The sequence below is a fragment of the Sparus aurata genome, chromosome 1 (assembly GCF_900880675.1).
Source record: "Sparus aurata chromosome 1, fSpaAur1.1, whole genome shotgun sequence".
NCBI lineage: Eukaryota > Metazoa > Chordata > Actinopteri > Spariformes > Sparidae > Sparus > Sparus aurata.
The window spans coordinates 29086729-29101237 of NC_044187.1; the positions used below are offsets into that span (position 1 = coordinate 29086729).

Sequence of the window (14509 nt, forward strand, 5' to 3'; positions counted from 1 at the left end):
TCACCCTTCCCTGTAACCTATACAATGTACAGTAGAATAACACTATGCTATTTGGCAGTTAAGTGACTACTACAGTCATTATTTCTAAATGTAGTGTGTAATAGACAGATATTCTTAGAGGTTTAGCTTTGTCTGAAGTGGTTTAGTTTGCCAAAATCTACTGCTTTGGGTTAGGAAAGGGCCATTTTCGTTGAAGGACTACATATCCCATGATGCCTCGCTTTCAAGATGACCAAATGGAACACGGAGCCGACCAGCCGTTGTGACAGCTGAGAGACCCAAGAGTTCGCTGTGGTAAACTTCAGCGCCGACTACGACCTTGAATAGACACGAAGTAAATACATATGTAAGTTTGACCCGCTTCCCTTTCGTTAACTCTTAATGTCGCGTCATACACACTTCTGTGCTGGACCTGTCTCTTGGTTTGTTTCCTGAACTGTCCAAACTTGGGGAGGGTAAATTTCCATAACGCTGCAGGGTGGGATACTGCCTCCGGGGGTAGAAGTGTTGATGTTACGGTTCGAGTTGTCCTGTTTTTACATCTTCTACACACTTTTGACTTACTTTTAACATTTGATAATGACTTTAGTGAAGCTTTGCTCAGACGTGAACGAATCAGTTGCTAGTAATTTAAAATGTGCTGTTTAGGCTATATTTGTTGCTAGCTTAGTTATATCTTCTGGGTTTGTTAATTATGTTATCTCACAGTGTTAGCTCCCTGGCAACACTGGCGATACAATTTAGTTAAAGTAAAATTAGGAAGCAATGTTTAATTCTCAACACTTGACATTACATGATGTGTACACACTTTGCGACACTTTGCAGTAAAATGTTCAACACAGTCACTTATTTACAGTAACCATTAGCCTGTAAGAGTGAAAACGTCGCCTGAGCCTCCACCTCTGTCAAAACACTGACTCCAGTATTTTAAACAAGTCATCCTCTACTCGTCAATAGTGCAGGTGGTGAACTTGATTTAACAGAAGCTTTTAAGATGTACTGTAGAGTCAGGCAGTACAGACTCACAGAAGGTGCAGCCTCTGTACACACATAAACCGGTGGGAGATGAATGGCACCTTTGTGTGTGAACCACACATCATTCACTGTGTATTCAATACAGAGATTTAACCCAGGGGACTGGCTTCATGTCTGACCCAAATACAATCTCATATGAGGTCTAGGTATTATATACTGTACGAAGCAAGACAAACATATTCACTCTTCATGTAATACAGCCAAGGTGTATGAATAATCAACCTGTCTCAACCTGTTTCTCTCTTTTCCTGAGTTAATGTTTCATTACAACAGAAAACATATTCACAAAACGTGGTTAATGACAAAATGCATTAAATCATGTTTAAAGTGCACTATTATTGATAGAACTGTGTATTAAACTGTACATTATGCTCTTGCTAAACTGTGAATATGCAGGCCTTGACAGTTGTGAAAACTGTCAAGGCCTTTGAGTTTGCATCAGGCTTGATCAGATCCATTCCATGGCTGAAGCAGCATGAGATTTTCGTGGTAGGATTATCATCTCAGAAAGTGTCATGTTTCACATCATCAGGGTATATGTTCTTACATTTTCTTCCCCAATTACAATGACTTAAAATAACGAAAACAGGTTTTTTTTGGTTGAATACTTTATTATAAGTTTTACAAATTATTATTCCATGAAACTTGATGTGAACTTGTCTTAATTTTAATAGGTTAAATATACAATATATATGTTTGCACAAAATTAATATTATACAATTCATTACCACAGATAAGCAAATGTACACGTACGATAACCATTTATTTGAGTTATACAGTACATTGAAACCAATAAATTGCTGCAACCCTTATATATACTTAAGTGTGTTTTTGATCAAAACATTTTTTAAATGTTGAGTTGTTATCCATTGCAAGGTATCAAACCATTATTGTACTGGCACCAAATGCAGATATTATGTGGCCAATAGTATTATTTCAATTTACACATTCTTATTAATAAACACAAGCAATCTCTGAAATGTCATGCATGCACATGCAGGCACTGGTGTTCAGTCACAGTAGGTTTAAGTGTTAGAGTTTTTTACTGCACAATCTTGCCATTCTTTCTCAATGTGTCAATGTGTTTGTTGAGTGTAGAAGTTGTTCCTTTTAAAGAACAGGATCAGCTCAAAGAGTTCAGCATAGTTCTGGCATTTAAGCTTCTTACTTTTTTTGGCAAAGCATCTTGTGTGATGTCATGAATATTCAAGCTATTTCCTATGATATCATGACTATCAGGTTACATGTTGGATAACAGAGGGGGTGGTAAGTCTTCGGGCTAATTTAGAACAAGTGGAAGATCTATAAGAATCCACAATGCCCTTTTTTGGTAGACATGCAGTCCTTGAATTAGACTCCCCTAAATTGCCACATAAACATGCTCTTCATCAGTGTGATATTTATGTTGCTTGTAGCATCGTATTTTTCTCAGTTTTGTGATCTTTTCAGTGTTTTTCTTTGTTGACAGAACAACCTGAGTGATTTTCCCCCCCCATATCCCCCAGCATTAAGTTAAGCCAGCCGTAACTCAAAGTGATGACCTCTGTGAGCTGCATGCTAAACCAGTTACTGTACACACCATTGCTGCTGTTCCATAAATTAATGTCTGTGTTTTTATTTCTCCACCAGAATGTAGTCTTAACTCACCATTAGGACACTGTAAATCTTTCTCAAGTGTTAACATGCAAGATAAAGTAAGGGCGAAATCAATTTAGACACTTAGAGGAATCTTTATTGTTCTAGTTAAATAAAAGGAACATCCATAAGTGCATAAAAAGGATACAACATTCACAAGCTTGATTTGTCAAATGTGACCTTCTAGTTGTATAATTTGCCCATTTTGAGATAGCTTGTAATTGATGACCGACTGATTGCTGTCTGTAAATCAGTGACCAATAGTGCGGAGAAACAGACTTGGCGCTTATGCTGTGATAAAGGCTGAACTATAGTCATTATTTAATTTGAATAATACATTAGAAACCAGAGCCTGTAGCTTTACAGTGTTTCACAGATTTAAATGACTGTGTCAATTAGGATGAGGGAACTCCTGATCTGATGCTGTAGTTCAACATCCTGGACGATTGTGGGCCCAGACAACTTCTTCTTTGAAGTTGCTTCTGTGTGTCCATTCATTGTGTCTCAAGCACACACAGCACGCCTTTTCTCTGAACGTCCCTCCTCCTCCTCCTCTTTCATTCCCCCTTCAGCCCCACCTCCACCAGCTTCACCCTTGCTTTCTCTCTCTCCCTTTCTGACAGGACACACTCAGGACAGGACAGAAGCCGGCCGGTAAAGCAGCACTAGCGATAGATAGCTTTTTATTTAATGGACCCAAATTAAAGGCGTGGGTGACCTGCCTCCACAAACCATTGTATGCAAGATAACTGCTGCAGCAGCACAGTAAGTCCCTTTCATTTTCTGTATTAATTCTCCAGCTTGCTGGCTTGTTCAGTGTTATTAGCATTTAGCATGCTGACTCTGTTTGTTGCTGTACTCATTCTGTGTTGATTAGACCTAATTCAGCACAGAAGCCTTTATATGTACCATGTCGACATGACAGAACTTAATACGTTTTCTTTGCCAAACTGTGTCACTTTGTGCGATGATGATCATTTTGTTGTTGTTGAGTCAGTCACATAAATGTTTTCATTCAGCCTCAGGCTTGTCTCACTGTACTTTTGAATCAACACTGTGGATTAGACATCCTGAGGCTATTTCATTTTCTTTGAAGTATCAGATGTTACAAACTGATAGAATTTGCCTTTTTATTGCCTCTGTGTTTTGTGTCACCTCAGAACACATAGGAATGCTTAGAAATTAATTTGTACCCTTGTTTGTTTGTATCCTGAAATAGTTTTTTGCCCTTTCTGCTTGTTTAATCAGATAAGTTATGTGGCTTTTGGGTTTAGAAGAATGAACAAGTAAAGAAATACATGTGGTATGATGTCCCCAGGTTAAATACATATTTGAGATAAATGATAAATCGTTTGTTTCCCTCTCTCAAAGGTTTAAATTTAAATTGAGATTATCCTCAAAGTGTTGTCTGTCATATCAGTGTCTCAAAGAGCTACGGTTTAATCTGGCATTATTAGAGGTGGTTACTATTTTGTTTTCTCAGACTTTAGTTACATTAACTCTTTGTTGTGGAAATGCTTAGGGAACTTTGCATCTGACGTTGGATACATTTTATTCACTTAAAGATTAAAAAGTGTGCTGATGTGAGGACAGCAAAATGTATTTTAAGATAGTCCAATAGATTGAGTTGGATTCAAAAGAGGGCTCTGGATTGCCTGAAGTCTACCGCCCTCAGTCTGAAATAATCTGTTGTTTTAGCAACATTATAACACATAACACAAATGTAAATCCTGCCTGCCCGCAGACTGATGGGAATTTGCTGAATGGAGTTATTATTTAAACCTTGCCTCTTGATCTATCAGTTTCATGACTGTTTTAAAGTGGTTTGTCAGTTAGTCGGTGACTTGACTTGTTGTACACTAGCCTCATCTTGAACTCTGAATCATAATCTCCAAGCCCAGATCTCAAAGATCTACAGGGTGACTATGTTGTAATATGGGTCTGATGTTATGAACCAAAGTTGTGCGTGTCCCTTTCATGTTCCTCCCAGAGCAGATTTAAAAGACCACATGTTGAGTGAACAGAGCAGATTGCCCTTTAGAGAGTGACTAATTGGTATTTGGGTTTTTTGTGACCACTTTCTTTTGACATGGAGTTGCTGTCCAGATATAGCTCCCCCAGTTGTCAGGGTGACATTCTTACTCACGTGAAGGTCCTCTGTACTCCAACCTCTTGTTTGTTTCCCATGCTCTTTTTCTCCTGTTGTCTATTCTATCAGTATATGTAATACTCTCTAGCCATTAAGATGTCATTTGTGCTCCTTTCACTCACTTGAACTCCATATTCTTTCCTAGTACTGCAAGTAGTTGATTAGTAACAGTACAGTGCAAATTCAATAGTTGATTAATTGTTTTTCACACATAACAATGCCAACATGTATTGGTTCAAGCTTCTCAATTACAAGACTTTAACTAAGGTGAATATCTCTGTGTTTGCACTGCTGGTTGGGCCAAAGAAGCAGTTTGGAAAATTTCTCAGACATTTTAATAAGCATTTTTACTGTTGTCTCTGATTCTGTAAACAAGATTATTAATTGTTAAATGTAAAAACATGATTGACAGATTAATTAGTGTTTAAAATAATCATTTGTTGCAGCCCTTCTTTTTCCTCCCATTCTCCATGTTTTCATTTAAGGCACCTCATCTTTATCAGTCTGTTTCCCAAGCTTTTCCAGCTCTCTTTAATGTGGCAAACTTCAATATTTATTTTGTTTCATGCATCATATCCTGTGTTTTTCCATAGAGTAGGTTTTCTGTTTGCATTGTGCTGATACGAACCTGATATTCAAATATGTTATTAATAGTTGGACAGATATAATTTTGCAACGTATCAGTGTTGTATGAAAGTGATCCATGACCTTGTGGTGGGATGACACCAGGCTGTAGGATTGTATATTCGTTTTTAAAATCCTTGTCCAACTCCCATTTCCCAGATGTTACTTGAATCAACTTTATGATTGATATCTCAGAATGACTAATAAAATTCCTTTTATGGAAACCTACTGTTAACGGTTAATGGTTAACCAAAATGTTCTCCTAATTCAACACTGCAGAGGAGTCTCGTGCTTTAGAACGGCTGTCGTTGACAATAATGTGATCATGATGTCATTTGCGGGATTATAAGGGTCAGTTTGACCAGACGCCAGTTTCACAGCAGGGCATGTTTTTGTGGCTGAGTATAGCTGCTTATCAAAAATAATGCTTTAATGATTTAGAATTTAAGAAATAGTTAATTCTTGATAATTTGGCTCATATGAAATTTCTATACACAACCCACTGCATAACAGGGCTCAATGATAACGATTGCCCGTTATGGCAAATAAAATGCTATGTTGGTCTACTAAATCTAGCAACTCACTGAGTCTTTTTTCTGGAACTGATGATTGAAATAACAGTGAGATGAGCCATCTCCCTTCCTCCAAATCTCTGTTGAGAGTTGCACATGCCAAATTCTGATCCAGCATTTGTGAGAAAATGGTGGTGGGAAAAGATGTTTACGAGCTGAAGTGCAATCAATCAATTTAATAATCGTGGAAAAAGAAATAAACATTTGTATTATGCATAATTATGCAATGTTTATTGCTTGGATCTACAGTAAGATAAACATTTGCTTAAATTAAACAAAACAGTCATTTTGTATGGGGCAAGTAGGATTGACTTTGGACAGAACATTCATAGTTAAAAAACAAACTTGTCATTACTCTCAGGTGGACAAACTGAAATGGTGAAGCTGTTTTGAAATATATCTTTGACACTTCTGTACTTCAGTTTCTTGGTATACACCATACTGAGTTTCAGCAGTGAGCAAATATCGTCCAAGTTATCGGTCAGGCTTTAAATCTTACTGGACTTATTGAAAACCAGGGCAAGGTTTTAAAGGGATTCAGGGATGATACAACATTATTATTCTCAGAAATAGTATGTGTGATGACCACTACTAAAACATGACAATATTTGATTAACCTCTAACTTTTGCATTCCAGTATTTACTCAAAGTCATTTTTAATTTTAACCGCACTAATGATTTTTATTTTGATTACAAAAAAATAAATAATCAGTGTGATTATTCAGTCTTCTGTAAATGGCACAGATATTGTAACCTAGTAGCAGTAGCAGAATGTGACATTGGTTGGTGGCATGGATAGTTTATCCATTATGACTTGTTAAACATCATAGTGCAGTTAAATTGGTCCATAATAGCCTTGTGATGCAGAGTGTGCGTGTGTGCAAGCAGGTTGCCGGTGTTGTGAATTGTTTGTGGAGTGAACGCTGTGCTCAGATCGTGAACTAATGCACGTCCGCTTATCTCTGGTTGGGTCATCTTATCCTCTACCCTGATTAGGTTCAAATATTCTCTCCAGCCTGACGTTTGGATTTGGCGTTTTCTCACAGAGATGTTTTAGTAGTTTTTTTATGAACCTGTCCTAGGTTTTCAGTTTGAGTTTAGATTTTGAGTTTCCTTGTGCTAACTTTTTAATCCCAGAAGTAGTTTATCCTAAATGGAGCAGTAGAGCAGGATATCTCAAAGCATTTCTGTAATGCAGAGCCTCTTAGGCCAGCCTCTAAAACTGTCGAATGGCATTTAATCATTAAATTGCTGCAATTATCCAGAGCATGTGTGCGTTATTCTATAGTGTCCTGAAAGCCTACAGCAATAATGTAGCGCATGCTAGAGTTAAATGACTTTTTTGCACTTCTTGGATTTTAAGAAAGAATTGAAAACACTTTCAAAGGCAGTCTCATTTTTCTATTTCATACTGTTAACTTTCCTGTAATATTACTAACTCTGGACAACTGAAATAGACTGCCTTGTAAGTTATAAATACAAGCTTTCACTGCCTGCCCTGAGGTTGTTACAAGTAAGAACCAAGAGCATGCTGACTGCCCAATATTTATACAATTAGGCTAATGATACGTTCATTCAAATTCACTGCTTTTACAGATTAGATTTATCTTTTTGGACCGAAGCCACAGTGAGTTCTCCTTGTTAAGGTACTTTTTAAATTGTGGGCCATTTATTTAAGATGCATTTGCAAAACAGATCTCAGAGTTACGTGGCTTGAGTTCCGCTACATTTAATTTTAAGGTTTAAGATATGCTATTGTTTAACTACTGACAGTTGTTCCAAAATGCAGAAGTCACAGTTCTTTGTTTAAGGTAAAAGGTGCCATGAAACAGAATTATAATGGACTGCACTGATGCAGAAATGCCCTGGCCTCCAAATCTTGTAAGAGAATGTAAGAGAACATGAAAGAAGAAAGAAAAATGTGATACAAAAATGATAATCCTGTAATATCTATCAAAGTGATCGCAATATGTTTTTAGGGCCTGACCAATATATTGGTTGGTCACAGATATAGCTCTATCGTTCTGTCTGTTCTGTTGTCAGATATGCTCCAATATTAAGTTCCCAGTGAGGTTTACTGTTGCAGTGCACTGATGTCATTTTGGACAAGTTTATTTTGAAACTGTGAAATATCATACCTGTGTTACATATTTTTGTCAAAAGTGTTTGAGGTGTCACTTATAAGATGCACGTATATTGGTTGAAATTTTTACTCCCAATGTCAATGTCGCCATCGGCCCAAAATATGTTGCGGTCGCTGATGTTTTTAATCATTTAGTCTGTAAAGTGTCAAGACATTGCAAAAAGTGCTCATTGCAATTTCCCTGATCCCAAAGTGACATCTTCAAATTGCTTTTATTTCTTGTACCAACAGTCCAAAATCCAAAGACACGGAAAAGCAACAAATCTTTATGTTTAAGCTGGTTTGACATATTTGCTTGAGAAATTATGAATATGATAAATCAGTTATCAAATGGATGGCAATTAATCTTTTTTATTAAGCAAGGCAAGTTTATATGTATAGCACCATTCAGACAGAAGGTAGCTCAAAGTGCTTTACAGACTGAAAGTGATTTAATTGTTGCAGCACTAGTTCAGAAATATAGATCCCTTACACTTTTAAGGAGAGTTCAAAAGAAACAACTGTTTTAGATAGCGTGCAAAGCGAATTAATGCCCATGTCTCAAATGCACCCCTCCTTCAACCCCTTTAGTGTGTCCTCTCTCCCTCCCTCTCCTTCCTCCGTCTCTCTTTCACCCCTGTGTGCCTCTGCTCACGTACACACCCTCCTGGAAGAGCATTGTTTGCACAGAGTACCAACGTAGAGCTTTTCAAACACCCTTTACCTCTGTTCAGCTCAGGTCCAAGGACAAAGGCAGGATTTTGGTCCAGATATGACATCAAGAGAGTAGCACGCCCCTCTTACTGAAGTTCATGTGATTCAGTTTGCTATGATTTTATTGGATTAAAGTCACATTGATTCTGGTTACAGTGTACTTCCAAAAACCCCTGATGGCATTTTAAGTCTGTTTTGGCCAGTTATTTTGTTGCTGTTTGTCATAGTGGCTGGTGCGCTTATCTTCTCTGCAGCTCCATTATGTTCTGTACAAATGATGATCAAGCTGATTACTCAGCTGACAGTTTTTTTCCCCCCTCTGGCTTCCTGCCTAGCACAGTAAAAAGATGAGAATACAAAGGAGGGAGAGAGGGCTAATAACCATGTCCCCAAGTGTCACCCATAAGTGGCTGACAGGGTCTCGCTTGGCTGCATGGTTAACAAACCAACAGTGTGTTTCACTCAATGCTAAATTGGAACTGACAGAGTGTTAATGTGAAAAGCTTGGACATGCCACAGCTTTTATTGTGTGTGTGTGTGTGAAATGAAGATATTTTCACACCCCTCTATGTATGTGAGAACCTTTTAAGCAAAACATACACAGATTACTAACAGAAATGGTCCGTCTGGCGTGGGTAAATTTAAAAGCTGAAGTGTATGCAGGTGCTGTGACTCCTCTGACATCTATGAGAGAGCGAGGATTGATGGGGAAGTCTTGGCTATGGACCAACACACTTAGCTGATTGGATGGAGTGTGCAGTGAAGAGCAGAGGAGACCAGTGAGGATAAAGGGGGGAAAAAGGGCTCCTGGTGGTTATAGTGAGACTGATGCTGGGGGTTTGTTCATTCATGTGTAATCAGGTGGGTGTATCATGATGTGTGCACGATGTGCCTGTCTGTACTTCTACTCACCACGATAAGTGAGTGGCTGTTCCTTTAATTGGGCCTAACCCTTTGCCCTCTGGCCAGCATGGTTTATTGACTGCAATAACTGGGCAGAGGTATCAAGTGTCTTTTGTTACCAGTCTGTGCGAGAAGAGCATTAACATAACACTAATACACAGCTTTTTGAACAGTGTGTGAACACTTTCATATTTTCATTTAGGGCTGAACAGTTAACTGAAATATTATTGAAATTGCGATAATTTTTTTTTGATAAAGGTGAAATGTGGGACAAATAGTGAAGCTCTACTGTAGTGCTGCAGAGACGCCCTGCCCAAAAAGTCTTGTTCTCCAGGTTAAAGATTTTATTTTTTGGGGTACAAACTCATTCATGTTCACGTGCTGACCTCTAGTCGTAGTGATTACTACATTATTGCATGAGTACACAGTAGTCATGGGTCGGACGACAGCCATTTTGAACTTGGCCTTCATTTGTAATAACACTACATATATATATATATATATATATATATATATATATATATATATATATATATATATATATATATATATATATATATATATATAAATATATATATATATATATATATACATATATGTATCAGCAAACATACAGTAGCAGTGTTATTTTACATCACACTACCTTGCTTGGCATGACCCACTCTACTCTGCTTCTGATTGTCCTCCCTGTTAAGTAACATTCACCAAATATTGAACAGAGGCAAGATGTCTCACTAAAGTTAAAGTTTGTAAAAAGCATGATAATATGGTGATGTTAAATCTGTTTCTAAGTTTAAAGAAAAGAAAATGGCGAATGTACGACCGGGAAGAAGCGGTTGCAATGTCCTAGCTGAAGTTGGCAAACAGAAGTTTTATCAGGTAGTTTATTAGGTACACCCAGAAAATGAATAAATCCTTTTTATAAAGGTTATAATGTTCAATTTTTGTTTAGACTGTTTAAATGAATTGTTGATTCAACTGTATGATTGCTTTGGAGGATGTAGTTTGTGATGCTGCGTAACTGTATTGCGTTTTACACGGAGGTGTTTCTGTTATGTCAGCTATGCCTTTTTGATATGAATGTGGTGTGTGACAGCATTTGTTTAAGCTATTTGTACCTCAGGAACTGGTAAGTGATTGTTCAAATACAAGGAATGTAAGTCTTAGAAGATATAAGGTTTCTCATATGTGTATGTTATTAGGCAATATTTAAAGTAGGTGGCATATTGTAACGGACACACACTATATAGTTCATAATGCCAGAAACAACAGTGAATTAGTCACAGATGGTACTGAATGGAATAAGACACTTTTCCTTACTGTAGTGTCTGTATGTAATTCATGTAGCATATACTGCCTCATGCTGTGTGTGTGGTTAAAGCACTGTTACAGTTATGCTGAGGAACCTGATCTATGTGTAGCTTCAGGCGGTGGTAACTCTATCTTTGTGACCCTGAAACACAGACAGGAGGCCAGGCCCTACTTTGTTCATAGTGAAAGGCCCTTAAATCAAACAAAAGGTTGGATGCCGGGACAGTCCAGATCTCGTGAAAAATACAAAATCACTCAATCACTTACATGTTGGATGTTTTAGAAATTGTAGCCTCAATTACATTTGTTCTGGGATTCGTTTTGTGAAAAGAAATCACTGTGTGATTTGAGTTGCTGTTTCTATAATAACTGACATTTTCTTCAATACTACTCTATTAATCACAGATGTACAGTATTTTAGTGGAGGGCTGTACAGGTACCTACACAAGAATTAGAAGTTAAAACGTTCATTTTTCATTCTTTGCTGCAGCATGTGATGTGTTGACACCATGCTTCACACCTACGTTTTTGTATTTTCTTTTCTTTAGTCATTACCTTCTCAACCAATCCCGAGCCTGATGCCCTGGAAGCCTACAGTGTCTCCCTGAGCCACCAGGGGGCCTCAGTCCCACCGTGGGACATCCAGCTCCGAGTTTACCTTCACCCTGAACCCTCCAGCAGGAGTCAAGCTGTCCCACCCTGCCTCCCCAACCTCCTCTTCTTCTCCTCCTGCTCCTTCTTCTCCTCCCTTCTGGCCCCCACAGACCCACCTGGCCTCCCAGTCAACCTTCTCCCTCAATGAGGGGCGGGGGGAGGCGTCAGGGGCCTTGGTTGTGGCCCCACAGCCTCTTCATCTTGCTTCACCTGAGAACCACAAGGACTTGGGACAACAACACTGCCACGATGTGTCAACTTTAACAGGTATGACACAAAGAAAAAATCAGCCATGAGCAGCAATGGTAAATTCAAATTCGAAAATAGTGCAGTTCATTGATTTATCAGTAGAGGGCAGCGTACTGTTGGAGGTGACATGTCAGCCTGGTTGAGGTTATCAAAGTGCTGCTTCATATCTCTTTTTTTGTTTGTCTTTCCTCTTACCTAAACCCAAACACCCATGGATCTTTATACAAACACACAAATTCTCACATTGTGGTGCCACTCTCCCACACTCAGACCTTTGTTCAGACCTGCCAGAGCTGGAGATAGTGAGCCTCCTGTCAGAGGGCCAGCCCAACTACACCCTGCGAGCAGACAGTGTGTTTGGATACGACAATGACGACTGGCTGCACACCCCTCTGCTGCCACCAGAGGTCGTTCTGGGGCTCACACACGAGCAGATTGAAGAGACACTCAAGTACTTCTGTGAGTAGCGTTTTATTTACACTGAACGTACTGCATAGTGTGTTGTGATGGGATTACCAGTGTCAAGCTCTGGGACTTTATTAAACGCCACAATGTTGTAATGTTTTGGGACTATGTGACCTGTGATATGTGTTTAATTCTGGTGAAAAGTACCATTTAATATTTCATCCTAATATTGGAACATATGCTTGCAATGTTGTCATACATACTTTGTTTTTTTTTTTTTAGCTTCCTTCATACTGGGCTTCATTTTCCAAGATGTTTTGCAGTTTGGCAAAAAAACCTAGTTGGTTGATTTACTGGATGAATACAGACTGTGACTCCATGTGGTCCTATTCATTAGTAGAATCTGTTGGGTGTATCAGTGCTGACACTGTTTTCACAGGGAAGGAAATATGATCCTGTAGGCATGGGTCCAACAGTTAACCACTGTTATTGCCTTGGTTTTATACGTTCAACCATTGCACAAGTGTTAGTTGCAATTACTAAGGTTTTGATAAAAGTTAATGTTTCACTTTTGATACTAGGGCAAAGGCAAATTATTGAACAAATTAAGAGGAATGAAAACATGCAGCGTATGAGCAGCTTGCTCAGTAGGTTTTAGGTGGCATGTACAAGGGTTTTGTCCTCACTGCAGCGACCCAGGGTTTGAGTCTGACCTGTGGCCCTTTGCTGCATGTCATCCCCTCTATCTCACCCCATTTCCCATATGCAGGCATAAAACAGTGATCTTATAGTAAATCACAAATAGTGATTTGCAGGACCATTCCTAAATGTAGCAAAGCTTGAAGTCACTGTCAATGCTGAAAAGATTTTGACTTTTTTTTCCAGCTTCTTAATTTCACAAAATAAGTTTCTTATTTTTCTTATTTTAGAATAAACTGATTGTTGACTGAAGTTTTTAAGTGTTGTTTAGGGATAACACACAAGCTGATGATGTCAAATTAAATGTTAGGAAAACATGGTGGGTGTTTTTCAATATTTTCTGACATTTTATAGACCAAACAATTAATCAGCTACTCAAGAAATTAAATAGCAGTTTAATTAAAGAAATAAGCAACCAGGACTACAATTCTTAACTTGCTGCATGATCAGTGGGATAATGTTTCCTTTTCTTTATTCTCATATTTTGCTGCGAAATGAAAATAAATTTGTGTGTGTGTGTGAGAGAGAGAGAGATGACTGGAGTATGTGAAGTGTAATCTTCCTCCCCTCTCCTCCACATACTCACTTTAAGTCACAGATGTCAAATGTCACCAAGCCGATTAGGCTGCCGTCACTTGGCCTCCACAGTGGTTTCCGCTCAAGTGTAGCATACGGTGTATCCCACTATCCACTCATGGCATCATGATGACATTATTGGCAAGTCAATTGCTGCAGCAACCAAGAATGGATTTAAAGTGGAAACATAGGTTGTCTGGACTTGTGGGGTGATGGGAGGTTGTGAGAATCCACATCTTAACTACTATTAGGATTGATTAGAGGGTCAATCAGTGAATCTTAGCAGTTTGCTCTGTCGTCTTAATTTTTATAATGTTTAACCTGACGTGTTAAAGAACCTTCAGAACAGTGTGACATTCATGATGCAAAGCCACAAAATCAGGGTTGAGTCAGCGACACATTACGTTAAACAAACAATGTGAATGAGCAGATACCAGCCATATTTACTCTGTAATGATATCTGAAAGGTTAAGAAACTTTGCACTGTGCAAGTATCTGCTTTGTTTCAGAACCTTGCCCAAGTTAATCTCCCTCACTGCATTACCATCAACAGTCTTGTTTTTCACTACCTAGTGTTGAACATTGAGGTAGAAATAACAAATAAAATTAGTAAACAAAAAAGGCCACTATGCAGACTTCCTCGGTTTCTCGGGACAGATTTGCTGATCTGATCTTTATTCCAAGATATCCCTTGATGACCTCGCTGTGATAGGAGGATTTCACCAGATTGTATGTTTGTGTCCTCATAACGTTCGATGCCAAGCCACATGTTCCTCTCAGGACAGGGACAGACTAACCTGGTCTGTGCAGACTGTGCCATGTTGTGCCATGCCAGTGTTTTGACTGTTTTTGGCAGGTGGC

At 38.6% G+C, this 14509-nt stretch overlaps 1 long non-coding RNA gene across 1 annotated transcript; it reads left to right on the plus strand.

Moving 5' to 3' along the window:
- Positions 1 to 238: 238 nt before the first annotated feature.
- On the plus strand, positions 239 to 11827 carry LOC115586160 (uncharacterized). The gene is made up of 3 exons (XR_003984826.1): positions 239 to 346; positions 3294 to 3435; positions 11614 to 11827. It is a non-coding gene; the product is annotated as an uncharacterized LOC115586160 (long non-coding RNA).
- Positions 11828 to 14509: the final 2682 nt, after the last annotated feature.